Genomic DNA, 10,551 nt, shown 5'->3' with positions numbered 1-10,551 from the left:
TTATAACACTCATATATCGCCCTTATATCCATATTAGGAGAAAATTTCAATCTGTAAAAAAACATAAAATAAAAGTGTAATAAAAATTTATCCAACATTGTCAATTTTCAGATATTGATTACCATAATGTTTTGAATGAGAACCAAAATTCATAATGTTGTTGACCATATAAAAGAAAAAGGGTCTTAGTTCGAATTTCCTCTGTCAACCTTTTACTATGTACTGTATATTGCAATGCAAACAAAGTTAACATTTAAAATTCATAGAATCAAATTATATTCTATTAATAATGCAGTCTTGTATTTGATATACAAATATTGTCATCATTAAACTGTATTGTCAAAATTGGAAAGTAAATTTCATAGAATACTACTGTAATTGTAGGAGAGGAGGAATGAACTAGGTTCGAACCTAAGACCCTTCAGTGAAAACCAACTCTCTACAGGTTAACCCACAAGCTAATGCTAGTAGGAGGGTGGCAGTACTGAGTCTTTTACATACTTGACACACACACTATTACACTCTCCCCCCTTTTCTCTTGAGATTTTTATCCCTTATAAATCTCACACAAGACTCACTTGGCCACTCCACTTGGGTTATTTTACTGGGTCCCAATGTAAAGGAGGAGGAATGAGTTAGGCTCCAACCTAGGATCCTTCAGTTTAAAAACACTCTACAGATTGATCTAAAGGGTTAACCCACTAGCTTGTGCAAGAAGGTGCATGGCAGTACTGAGCCTATTATATAGTTACACGGACCTAACATACACACTATTACACTTCAAACAGTCAAACTTCCAATGATTCTGACATGCAATGAGAAAAGGTTTTTTTCACGTAAACAATCTTTAATTCTTAAGAGAATCATTAATTTCAATAAATATTTAAATAAAATTCAATCAATACAGAATAACATTACAAATCTATTGGTTACATAATTATACTGGAGCGGACAATAACCGTACCCTAATAAACACTCCCATCAACATAATAACAAATCTTACATAAATATATTGGAGCAGACAATTACTGCACCCGAATCAACACTCCCATTAACATAACATTTACAATTCTAACAAGTATATTGGAGCAGACAATTACTGCACCCAAATCAACACTCCCATCAACATAACAATTACAATTCAAACATAAATATATTGGAGCAGACAATTACTGCACCCGAATCAACACTCCCATCAACATAACAATTACAATTCAAACATAAATATATTGGAGCGGACAATTACTGCACCCGAATCAACACTCCCATTAACATAACATTTACAATTCTAACAAGTATATTGGAGCGGACAATTACCGCATCCGAATCAACACTCCCTTCAACATAACAATTACAATTCAAACATAAATATATTGGAGCGGACAATTACTGCACCCGAATCAACACTCCCTTCAATATAACAATTACAAATCTAACAAAAATTTGAGCGGACAATTTACGCATCCAAATTAACACTCACAACTATTTAATTATTACAAATTATCAACATTTCAATTACAAATCTAACAAATTGAAACAGTTACGAAAGCGAAACAATAAAAAACAAAAATTTCAAAAAAAAAAATTCAGCTCTCATTACACTTTGCAAAGTGATTATTCAAACTGCTTACAATTTTTTTTGATTTTGTAACTCTCACTGAGCTTCCACATTGTTCCCGACACAAATTTGAAATACCATTCTGGGTATCATCAGTGAATGCTGTCTGCAGATAAGAATACTGGAGGCTACTTCCAGTAATCTTCCTGGTAATCCCTTGACTCTCGATGATCTTCCGTGCAACTAATGGCTGAAGGGATAGCAGATTCAATCTAATTTGGCACGAGTATAAGTAGGATGCTATAACACTTTGAACTGTCACTGAGCACCTTTGAATATCAGGGTTGTCTAGTTCACTGTAAAATAACTCTGCACAAGGGTTTTCAAAGCAGAAACATCATCTATAGCATTGTTTGCAGTGTAAACAATACCTGAAAGACACTCGCAAAGATTTTCTTGCCGGTAAGATGACAATCCAGGTTTCACAAGTTTAAAGAGTTTCAGAGTGTCCACAAAACCATCAACTACCTCTGTAAATTCAGAAACTTTGTTGCACGCTTGTAGAGCATGCATTAGAACGGGATAGTCAAAGGACTGAATATAATGCCCAAACAAAATCAGCTTTTTCCCAAACTGCTCACAAAAAGTCAGTCAGTTGTTCACAGCTGCAGAAATGGAAAGTGCGTTTTCTTCTTTGTCATAATGGTACAGTTTTCCATTTTGGTAGGTAATTCCAGTTACTTTTTGTGCCTCCGTCGATACTGGTAGCTTCGGAAGAACATATGATTTAAATTCTTCTTCCTCTGCCAGAAAAGCCAATTGTATGATGTGACATGTTCTTTCTGAAATAATAAACACATAAATAATACATATATCAGTCAAATTTTAACAAAGTATTGTATTTCATTTTTTTTAATGGCAAAATGATATGCACATGCAAAATCTGATTTATAACTTAGTTAAGTTAGTCATTCATTAAAGAACAAATCAAAATCACGACTTATCATTTAGTTATGAATTTAAAACAGAAGTACCTGATCCAGTTGTCTCCAGCTCAAAATAAACTGGTACATGGGTTTCTGAACTACATATAACCACTTCAGGTACTGGTGGAATGAGTGGTATTGGGATCTTGGCAAGGGTTGCATCAGCTTGCTGACATAGGCCAATTTCAGGGAAATATGTGGGACCTTCCTTCTTTTCTTGGCAGGCATTTCTCTGCAATCTTAGAAAATAACAACTTCAAATGACAACAAACTCAGTAGAGTGTGATAAAATCTTTACAAGTATATATAGCCACTGTTTATGGTGGAGGTCAATCATTCCTCTTCACATGTATCTTCTTTAAAGCATATTATCTCTTACCTATGGGCTTTTAAATTAATTCTCATTCTTTTTGCTTTCACAGTGTTTGCAATAGCTTTTCGTTTTCGATGCTGCAAATCCCTAAGTACAGCTAATCTATGTGTAAAGGTACCAGGAGATAAGCCGGCTCTGATGTTTACCTGTTAAAATTCAGATAATCACTAAATTTCAAATGTGTACATACAACAAAGATAATATTTTGTTAAAAATGAATTTAACGCTTAATTTCCTAGAACTGACTGACTGTTCCCTTTGCTACATAAGAGTGTCCAATGTTCTTTTGTGCCACTCCTGCTGTCACCCTATACCCCGGACTTGCTGAACCACTGAAATGACATCTTTTGGGTGGGAGCTTTGGATGCAATTGTCATGTTAATTGACTCATTAGCTTGATTTGACCTCATATGAGCTAACTTCTTGCAAATGCCTTTATACCTGCTTAATAGATCTAATAATTCTATTTTGGGATCAACCTAATGTCGTAATCGTGAAATTGTAGCTGAATCATCATCACCAATAATGGTCGAGACTCTAACACCACTTTGATTTACTTTCTTCACCATTTTCACAACCATATCTTGTTCCATCGCTTTGGAACTACCTAAAATAAATGAAAATTCAATAAATCTAAGATTAAAGAACTTAACTAACTATTAAAGTATTTCCAGTTGTTCTTTTCTTGGTTGAATATTAAACAAAATGAAACCCGTCATTTAGAGAAATTGATTAGAAATATGATAGTAAACTAAGGTTTCTTGTTTTGTTACATCAACTAACAATCAATACCTTCCCAATTTTTCTGACAAATGTGGGGTCTTGCCAGCTGGTTTTCCTTGGCAGCATGTATACAAACATGACAGGACTTTATTCTGCAGCTCTAGTCTAGCACTTTTCCTGTCTTTGCCCCTATCATAGTCGCATGTCCTAAAAGTATTATAGAATATACTCCATATTTAAATTAACTACATTGATTTTAAATTAGAAACATGATAATTGAAAGAAGATGAAATATACTAATTTTTATGCAACCTTTGAGAACATTTAACATACAGTCAATCTTCGTTATCTCGAACTAGATGGAACTGTTTAATAACTTCGAGATATCCGAGTATTCGAGATATCGAGGGTAAAATAGTTTTTAAAAAAGTTGTTGGGACTAACAAATCACTTCGACATATCCATTATATTCGAGATAACAGTGTTCGAGATATCGAAGTTCAACTGTATTTTCATATCAAATTAAGATAATCAGCTAGGTTCAGACAATACAATATATGCATATGTTTGCATATTTAAAGAATGAACATGCATGCTGATAAAATAAGGCTTGATTATTTTTTCTTCAAAAATATGCTTAATGTTTGAGACTTGCTTGAAATTCAACAAGTCGTATGTTTTCCTCCCACAACATAAATCTGTTGTACACTTCAAAGTTTAATAGTTACCGTACATTTGTAAATATGCTTTCTTATGTGAACCTATAGGATAGCGAAAATGTTCAATTCTGTGTGAACTAATTTTCATGATGTCGGAATGATTACCTCAAAAGCTTATTGTACAAAACACAGTAAATCTTATAATTCTGAATGATTTGCTTTTTTCAAACGTAAATATAAGTAATAAACAGCAATGGTAAAAAGTTCACCAGGAATGAACTTGGTTGGTACGCGATCAAATCTTCTGAGAATCCCTTTGGGCTTCATAGGATTTGATCTGTGACAAACTAAGTTCATCCTGGTAAAAATTTTAACTTGCTGTCTATTTCTTAAATGTACTGGGAGAATACATGTAGTTCCAGATATTCAAAGTTTTATCATGATAAGAATACTACAAGTACTTCAACACTTACCACTCAAACTATTATAAGCTTTTTCACTTTCTCTTCTTTGTCAGCCAGCATCAACAGAAGCAGAAATTTCCCTCTCTTCATTCACCGTCCTTAAAAAAGATTTACATATATATACATGTATGCATACTGATTTTTTAATAGATTCATGAGGAAAAACATCCTTTTTTCCTTACTGAATCAAAAATTTAATTAGCAAAACCTACATGAAGATGAAAGATTTTTACGAATAAATAAAAAGTAAAATATATAGGCATCAGGGTACACAATGCATGATCTGTAGTGTAAATGTGTAGGCAATTTCTATCGGTGAAAATGAATTTTATATTTTAAAGCAAAATATCAGAAAAATCTCTTCTTTTTTTTGGGGGGGGGGGGGGTTAAAAATGCATACCCTCCAGTGAGTAGGTTCTCTTCTTCTAAACTCTGTTCTGTTGAGTCCTTGGCAACTGTCTCTATATGTGGACCAATCTCTGCCTGTCTATTGACAACCATTTTGTGGTGAATAGGTGGGATATTTAGGGCACCCAAGATGCTATTAAACTGGGTAACCCCTCTACCCGCTTGTATAATTGCTGTAAATAATCAGTATATTTTCAATACTAGAATATACATTTTAGCCATATATAATCAAGGATGAGGAATGTGTATGGATTCACCTTCATTTGTATACACACTGTCACAATCAGAAGGGTGTGTAAAATGACCAAGATTAAATCCTCTTTCACATTTAATTTGTCCTAGACAAAAAAATATATTTCCATTTTGATGACATGTTAATCAATATTTAGTGATTGAGCTAGGAGTTGATGTATGGGTTCATCTCAATAAGCTAATGTTAAATCAGTACATGTATACAGGAAATGAATATAGGATCTCTTAGGATCCTGATTTGTGTTGGATTTTTATCCAATTCGGTGTGAAAACACACAACGAGTTGGATAAAAATCATATACCATCGCAAATTATAAGAGATTCTTTTTATCACATGTTTTACCACAAGTTAAACCTCAATCTTTTGTTAAACCTCAATCTTTCTGTAAAAATTAAAATTGTGAGCCGCACAACACATGAACTACAAGACGTCAACAACTTTACGCATGAAAAAGAAGTTCCTTGAAATTTAACAAACAAACATTTCATTTTCTAACAAATGTTTATGAATTCAAGACAAATAAATGAAACAACATCAAATGTTTCACATTTACATGTACATCTCAACACCCCTCTACTGAAATAATCACCCCTCTACTGAAATAATTATTTACTTTTTCATTCTAGTACATCAATCAACTGCCTAAACCTACGTAATGTTTAATTATGATGTCACGTGGCGTAAGAACACACAGTGGAATATCAAAAATTTATCCCATGAGTGATATCCACCGTATATTGAGATAAACATGTGATAAATTATGGTATTACATGTATAATTGCATTTAAGATACTTACATATCACCAGTACCAGAAAATATAATTTCAATTACAAATAATATGGTGCTTATATTATGTATTTTTCATCATTTACATCAATCAGTTGGCATTTACATATCAATGATTTAATGTCACTTTACTTTTGAACCAAATTTATGATTTGAATTTCATAAATTTTGTGAGAAAAACATATTTACAATCTTGTCATGTTATCATGTAATGAGATCTAGAGAGACCTTTTAATTACATCATTACATTTGAATATCCTTGCAACGGATTAAAATATAGCATCTATTGCGTAAGTTTATTGTAAACTTATAAATATTATTTCACTGGTTCCCAGCTTTGAATTTATATCCCAGGTTCTCGAGGGATGGACTCCCTGTTGGAATATTATTGACGTGGTTGCAATTTGAATTACTACAAGGAATCTACAAAGTAATTTTGAAAACAATAACATAATTATTTATATATGCATTTATGAATTTAAGCAATTTAACTGTAAATTGGACCGCCTCCTCCTGAATCAGTCCAATGAAAAATTAGAATAGATTCAAGATTTATAGATTTAATATAGATTCATAATATATATAGGATACACCATACTGAAAACATTAATTACCGGTACTTGTAATTCTGCAGCAAAAAAAGCATAAAAGTGAAGAAAAAAATTAACATAAAATGTTTGAGAGTTGGCCACCCTTCACTTTATTGGAAATATATATGCAATTGCTTAAGCTAGCTCTTATCAGGGGTGTTGTACGAAAGATCTCGAATATGTCTATCATAGTTTGCATGGATCACCTCCACATTTCACCTTACAAAAAAGTTCCACCACTAAAATTCGCTCATGAGTCAGACACATTTGATACATACAATAACAGTAGGGTTCAAGTTATATAATGCACACACACGCATGTTCCATCTAAATAATAAAAAAGGTGGTTGATTTATAATTTGATTATATGTGTTCCATCCTTTTCTTTTTCAATCAAGGCAATCAAAGAGTTATTAAACAAATCAGAAAAAGAGGGAAGGGGGATAACAACTTGTAAACATCATCAGCTGATCATTGCTTGACTGATGAAATGGGGGAAAAGACATACAGTCATTGGACAAAAGTACTCATCACTGGCGTCAAAATGCCTCCGATGTTGTTAATTAGTCGTGGCTATTTTTGTATCGTGCTATTTATAGAAAGCACGTTGGGTTTGAAATTTCTTCCCATAAATACGATATAGTTTTTAGATTACGTCAGAGTTTACAATTTTTGTCAGCTGTCAAAATATTCTATAAACAAAACTCTGGAAAATGCCCCCTCGTAAGTTAGAGGAAATTCCGGTGGCAGTAAGAATGAAAGTTATAGAAGCTTACAAGACAGAGAAGAATAAGGCAAAAATTGGGAGGTTGTTGAGAATACCTAGGACTACTATTGTTAGCATTATTAAAAAATTTGAAGTTCATGGAAGTGTGGAAAACAGGCATCGATCTGGGCGGAAGCCGAAGTTCTCTGTGTGCGATGAAGTCCAACTTTCAAGAATCATGAAAAGTAACAGGGAGGGACACTGGATGACATAACGAGTGAAATAAATAATGCAAAGGATTCTACTTTTTGTTCAAAGACTGTCAGGAGAAAATTAGTCCAAAACTAGCGCAATTTTTTGTGCGCCGTATATTGCAGTTTTTTACTATGGGGGGCACTGTAGCTCCCAGGTCGTCCATCTGAATTTTTTCAGACCGGGAGATACAGACCAAGGTGGACGAGGTGGCCAAGTCACTGGCCCATGGAGAGCAAGTAGACATAGTGTTGTTGGACTTCTCCAAGGCCTTTGACAAAGTGCCACACCAGCGCCTCCTACACAAATTGCACTTCTATGGTATCAGAGGTAACACATGGAACTGGATCAAGGATTTCCTTGCCAAAAGGACACAGCAAGTCAACTTAGAGGGTCAATCCTCTACCAGAGCTGATGTCATCTCAGGGGTTCCCCAGGGTACTGTGATGGGACCATTACTATTTCTCACCTATATCAATGACTTGCCGGAGCATACATCATCAGACGCAAGATTATTTGCTGACGATTGTCTGCTTTATCGGAAAATAAACTCCAGAGCCGATGCTGAGCAGCTCCAAAAAGATCTGAAGTCACTAGAGAAATGGGAACGAGAATGGCAAATGGAATTCCACCCCCAGAAATGCACAGTCATCCATGTATCCAGGAAACAACGTCCCATAACCAACAACTACCTCCTCCATGGCCACACCCTCGAATCAGTCAACAGTGGAAAGTACCTAGGTGTAACCATAAACAACAGGCTGAACTGGACGGAACACATCAACAATGTCCGAGCCAAATCAAGCAAGACCCTAGGTTTTCTCCGTCGCAACATACAGGGATGTAGAGCCGACATTAAATCAGCTGCTTACAGTACAATCGTCAGGCCCACCCTGGAGTATGCAGCGACTGTCTGGGACCCATATCAGCAAGCCCAAATACATCTGTTGGAGGGTGTCCAGAGGAGAGCTGCAAGGTTTGTCAAGGGCAACTATTATGTAAGAACACCAGGCTGTGTAACATCTATGATGGAGGACCTACAATGGGAGCCCCTCGAAACACGCCGACTAAGATCACGGCTCATCATGATGTATAAGATCAGGAACGACCTCATCGACATCCCAGCAACATCATATCTAACACCAGGGGATACTCGCACAAGGGGCAGCAAATACCGTCAGCCACCAACATACAAAGACGTGTATAAGTTCTCCTTCTTCCCAAGAACCATCAGGGACTGGAACAGCCTGTCAGATGACGTTAAAGAAGCCAGTACCATCGATGGCTTCAAGAAGCAGCTAAACAACACCTTAGCTGTGTCCTATGACCCTTAAGTGACATGCAGACCATTGTTTTTACCCGATTTTAACTGTAAATAGAAGGCTTTTAGCTGTGTTCGATGCGTGCTATAACACTCGGAAACCGAGGCCAGCACATCATAGGAAGAAGAAGAAGAAGAAGAAGAGACCTGCAGCTAAAAGATCAGCTGATCGCGGAAGTGACACGATTCTGGCAAAACCTATCGGTAGATTATGTTCGTCAGCTCTATGCCACAATTCCAACCTGTCTTCTAGAAGTTATTAAAATGAAGGGCAATCTCACAAATTATTTAGGTAAGACAACGAATATTAAAATCGGGCGAGTAGTTTTTATTGAGTAGTTAATGTAAACAAATCGCCGCCATTTTGACGTCATCGACGAATACCTTTGTCCAATGACTGTATCATTTCGACAGATTATCCTATAAGTACTGGGGTTTTAGTAAAATGATGTTATAAAATACAACTTGCTGTGCATTTTGAAGCCTCTGTACTGTTGTATTCTTTTCAAGCATGACTGATTAGTTAAAACCAAAACAAAAAATCACAAAATTACCTCTAGGATTGCAGCCAGCCCGTAAGTGTTTATATATACCATTGATGTGATGGAGTTGCAGTGGGATGCCACACTTGTTACACGATTTGAGGGCCTCAGCCAGTACCCCAAGTTCCACAATTCGGCGACCAGTGGACTAAGTGCTATCCAGCCCGGCTCAGATGATATATCTCCATCAATAATTATGTCGTCGTTGACATGTCCATAGATATCAGGTACATGAGGAGCAGGCGTTGTACTCTTCGGTTGATTATCACTATATAGCTATACCTCCCGGCTTTGAGTATGAATGGTCTTTACTGATCGCCAAACGAATCCGGAGACGCCTAGACACTGTCTGTCTTCTTTCTCTTTCTTTTTCGGTAAACCACGTTCTCTTGTTAACCCTACCCATTCCATTTCCACACGTTCCCGTCGTCGTTGTTTAGGCTTACAAACAGACGACATGTCGTAAAATTGCGCCAAAGATATTCGAAAAAACAAATGCGACTAAAAAGATATCGAAGACCATTTGTAACCTATTTTAAACAATGTATTTTATTTCAGACATAAAAATATAAATCTGAGAATTGTATTCATCGAAAAATGTTAGCTCTGAAATTTTACGACGTCCATCAGAATTATGGCACTTCGAGTTGCGCGGTGGATTCAAAATTGTCCGGAGCGAACACCTTTAATTATAAGTTTAATAAATATCTGTATTTTGTCTATAGATACATTTGCTTGAAAATTGATCTCCGGGTCTGTTTACTTTTCCCTCATAAATAACATGCATTGAAAATACAAAAAGTCCTCGTACTTTTTTAAAAGTGGGATGATCATGCAGACACATTATACTGTTAGTTGCTGCTATATATATAATAGCTTCAGCCAAATGTAGAACTATCAAAATTATTCTTAAAAAATTATTATTTTTT

At 35.4% G+C, this 10,551-nt stretch overlaps 1 long non-coding RNA gene across 3 annotated transcripts; it reads right to left on the bottom strand.

Annotated features, from left to right (window-relative positions):
* Window positions 1-321: 321 nt before the first annotated feature.
* Window positions 322-10,067, bottom strand: LOC136272655 (uncharacterized). 3 transcript variants are annotated; one of them, XR_010710642.1, is made up of 9 exons: window positions 9,635-10,067; window positions 5,429-6,634; window positions 5,164-5,344; window positions 4,773-4,861; window positions 3,710-3,847; window positions 3,164-3,524; window positions 2,924-3,063; window positions 2,593-2,783; window positions 322-2,400 (listed from the first exon to the last, which is right to left on the bottom strand). It is a non-coding gene; the product is annotated as an uncharacterized lncRNA (long non-coding RNA). The 3 variants fall into 3 exon arrangements; XR_010710641.1 differs by having other exon boundaries at window positions 2,924-3,524; XR_010710643.1 differs by lacking the exon at window positions 5,429-6,634 and having other exon boundaries at window positions 333-2,400; window positions 2,924-3,524.
* Window positions 10,068-10,551: the final 484 nt, after the last annotated feature.

This window comes from Magallana gigas, chromosome 2 (assembly GCF_963853765.1).
Source record: "Magallana gigas chromosome 2, xbMagGiga1.1, whole genome shotgun sequence".
NCBI lineage: Eukaryota > Metazoa > Mollusca > Bivalvia > Ostreida > Ostreidae > Magallana > Magallana gigas.
The sequence above is the reverse complement of the archived record's forward strand: the minus strand, read 5'-3'. Positions and strand labels throughout refer to the sequence as shown.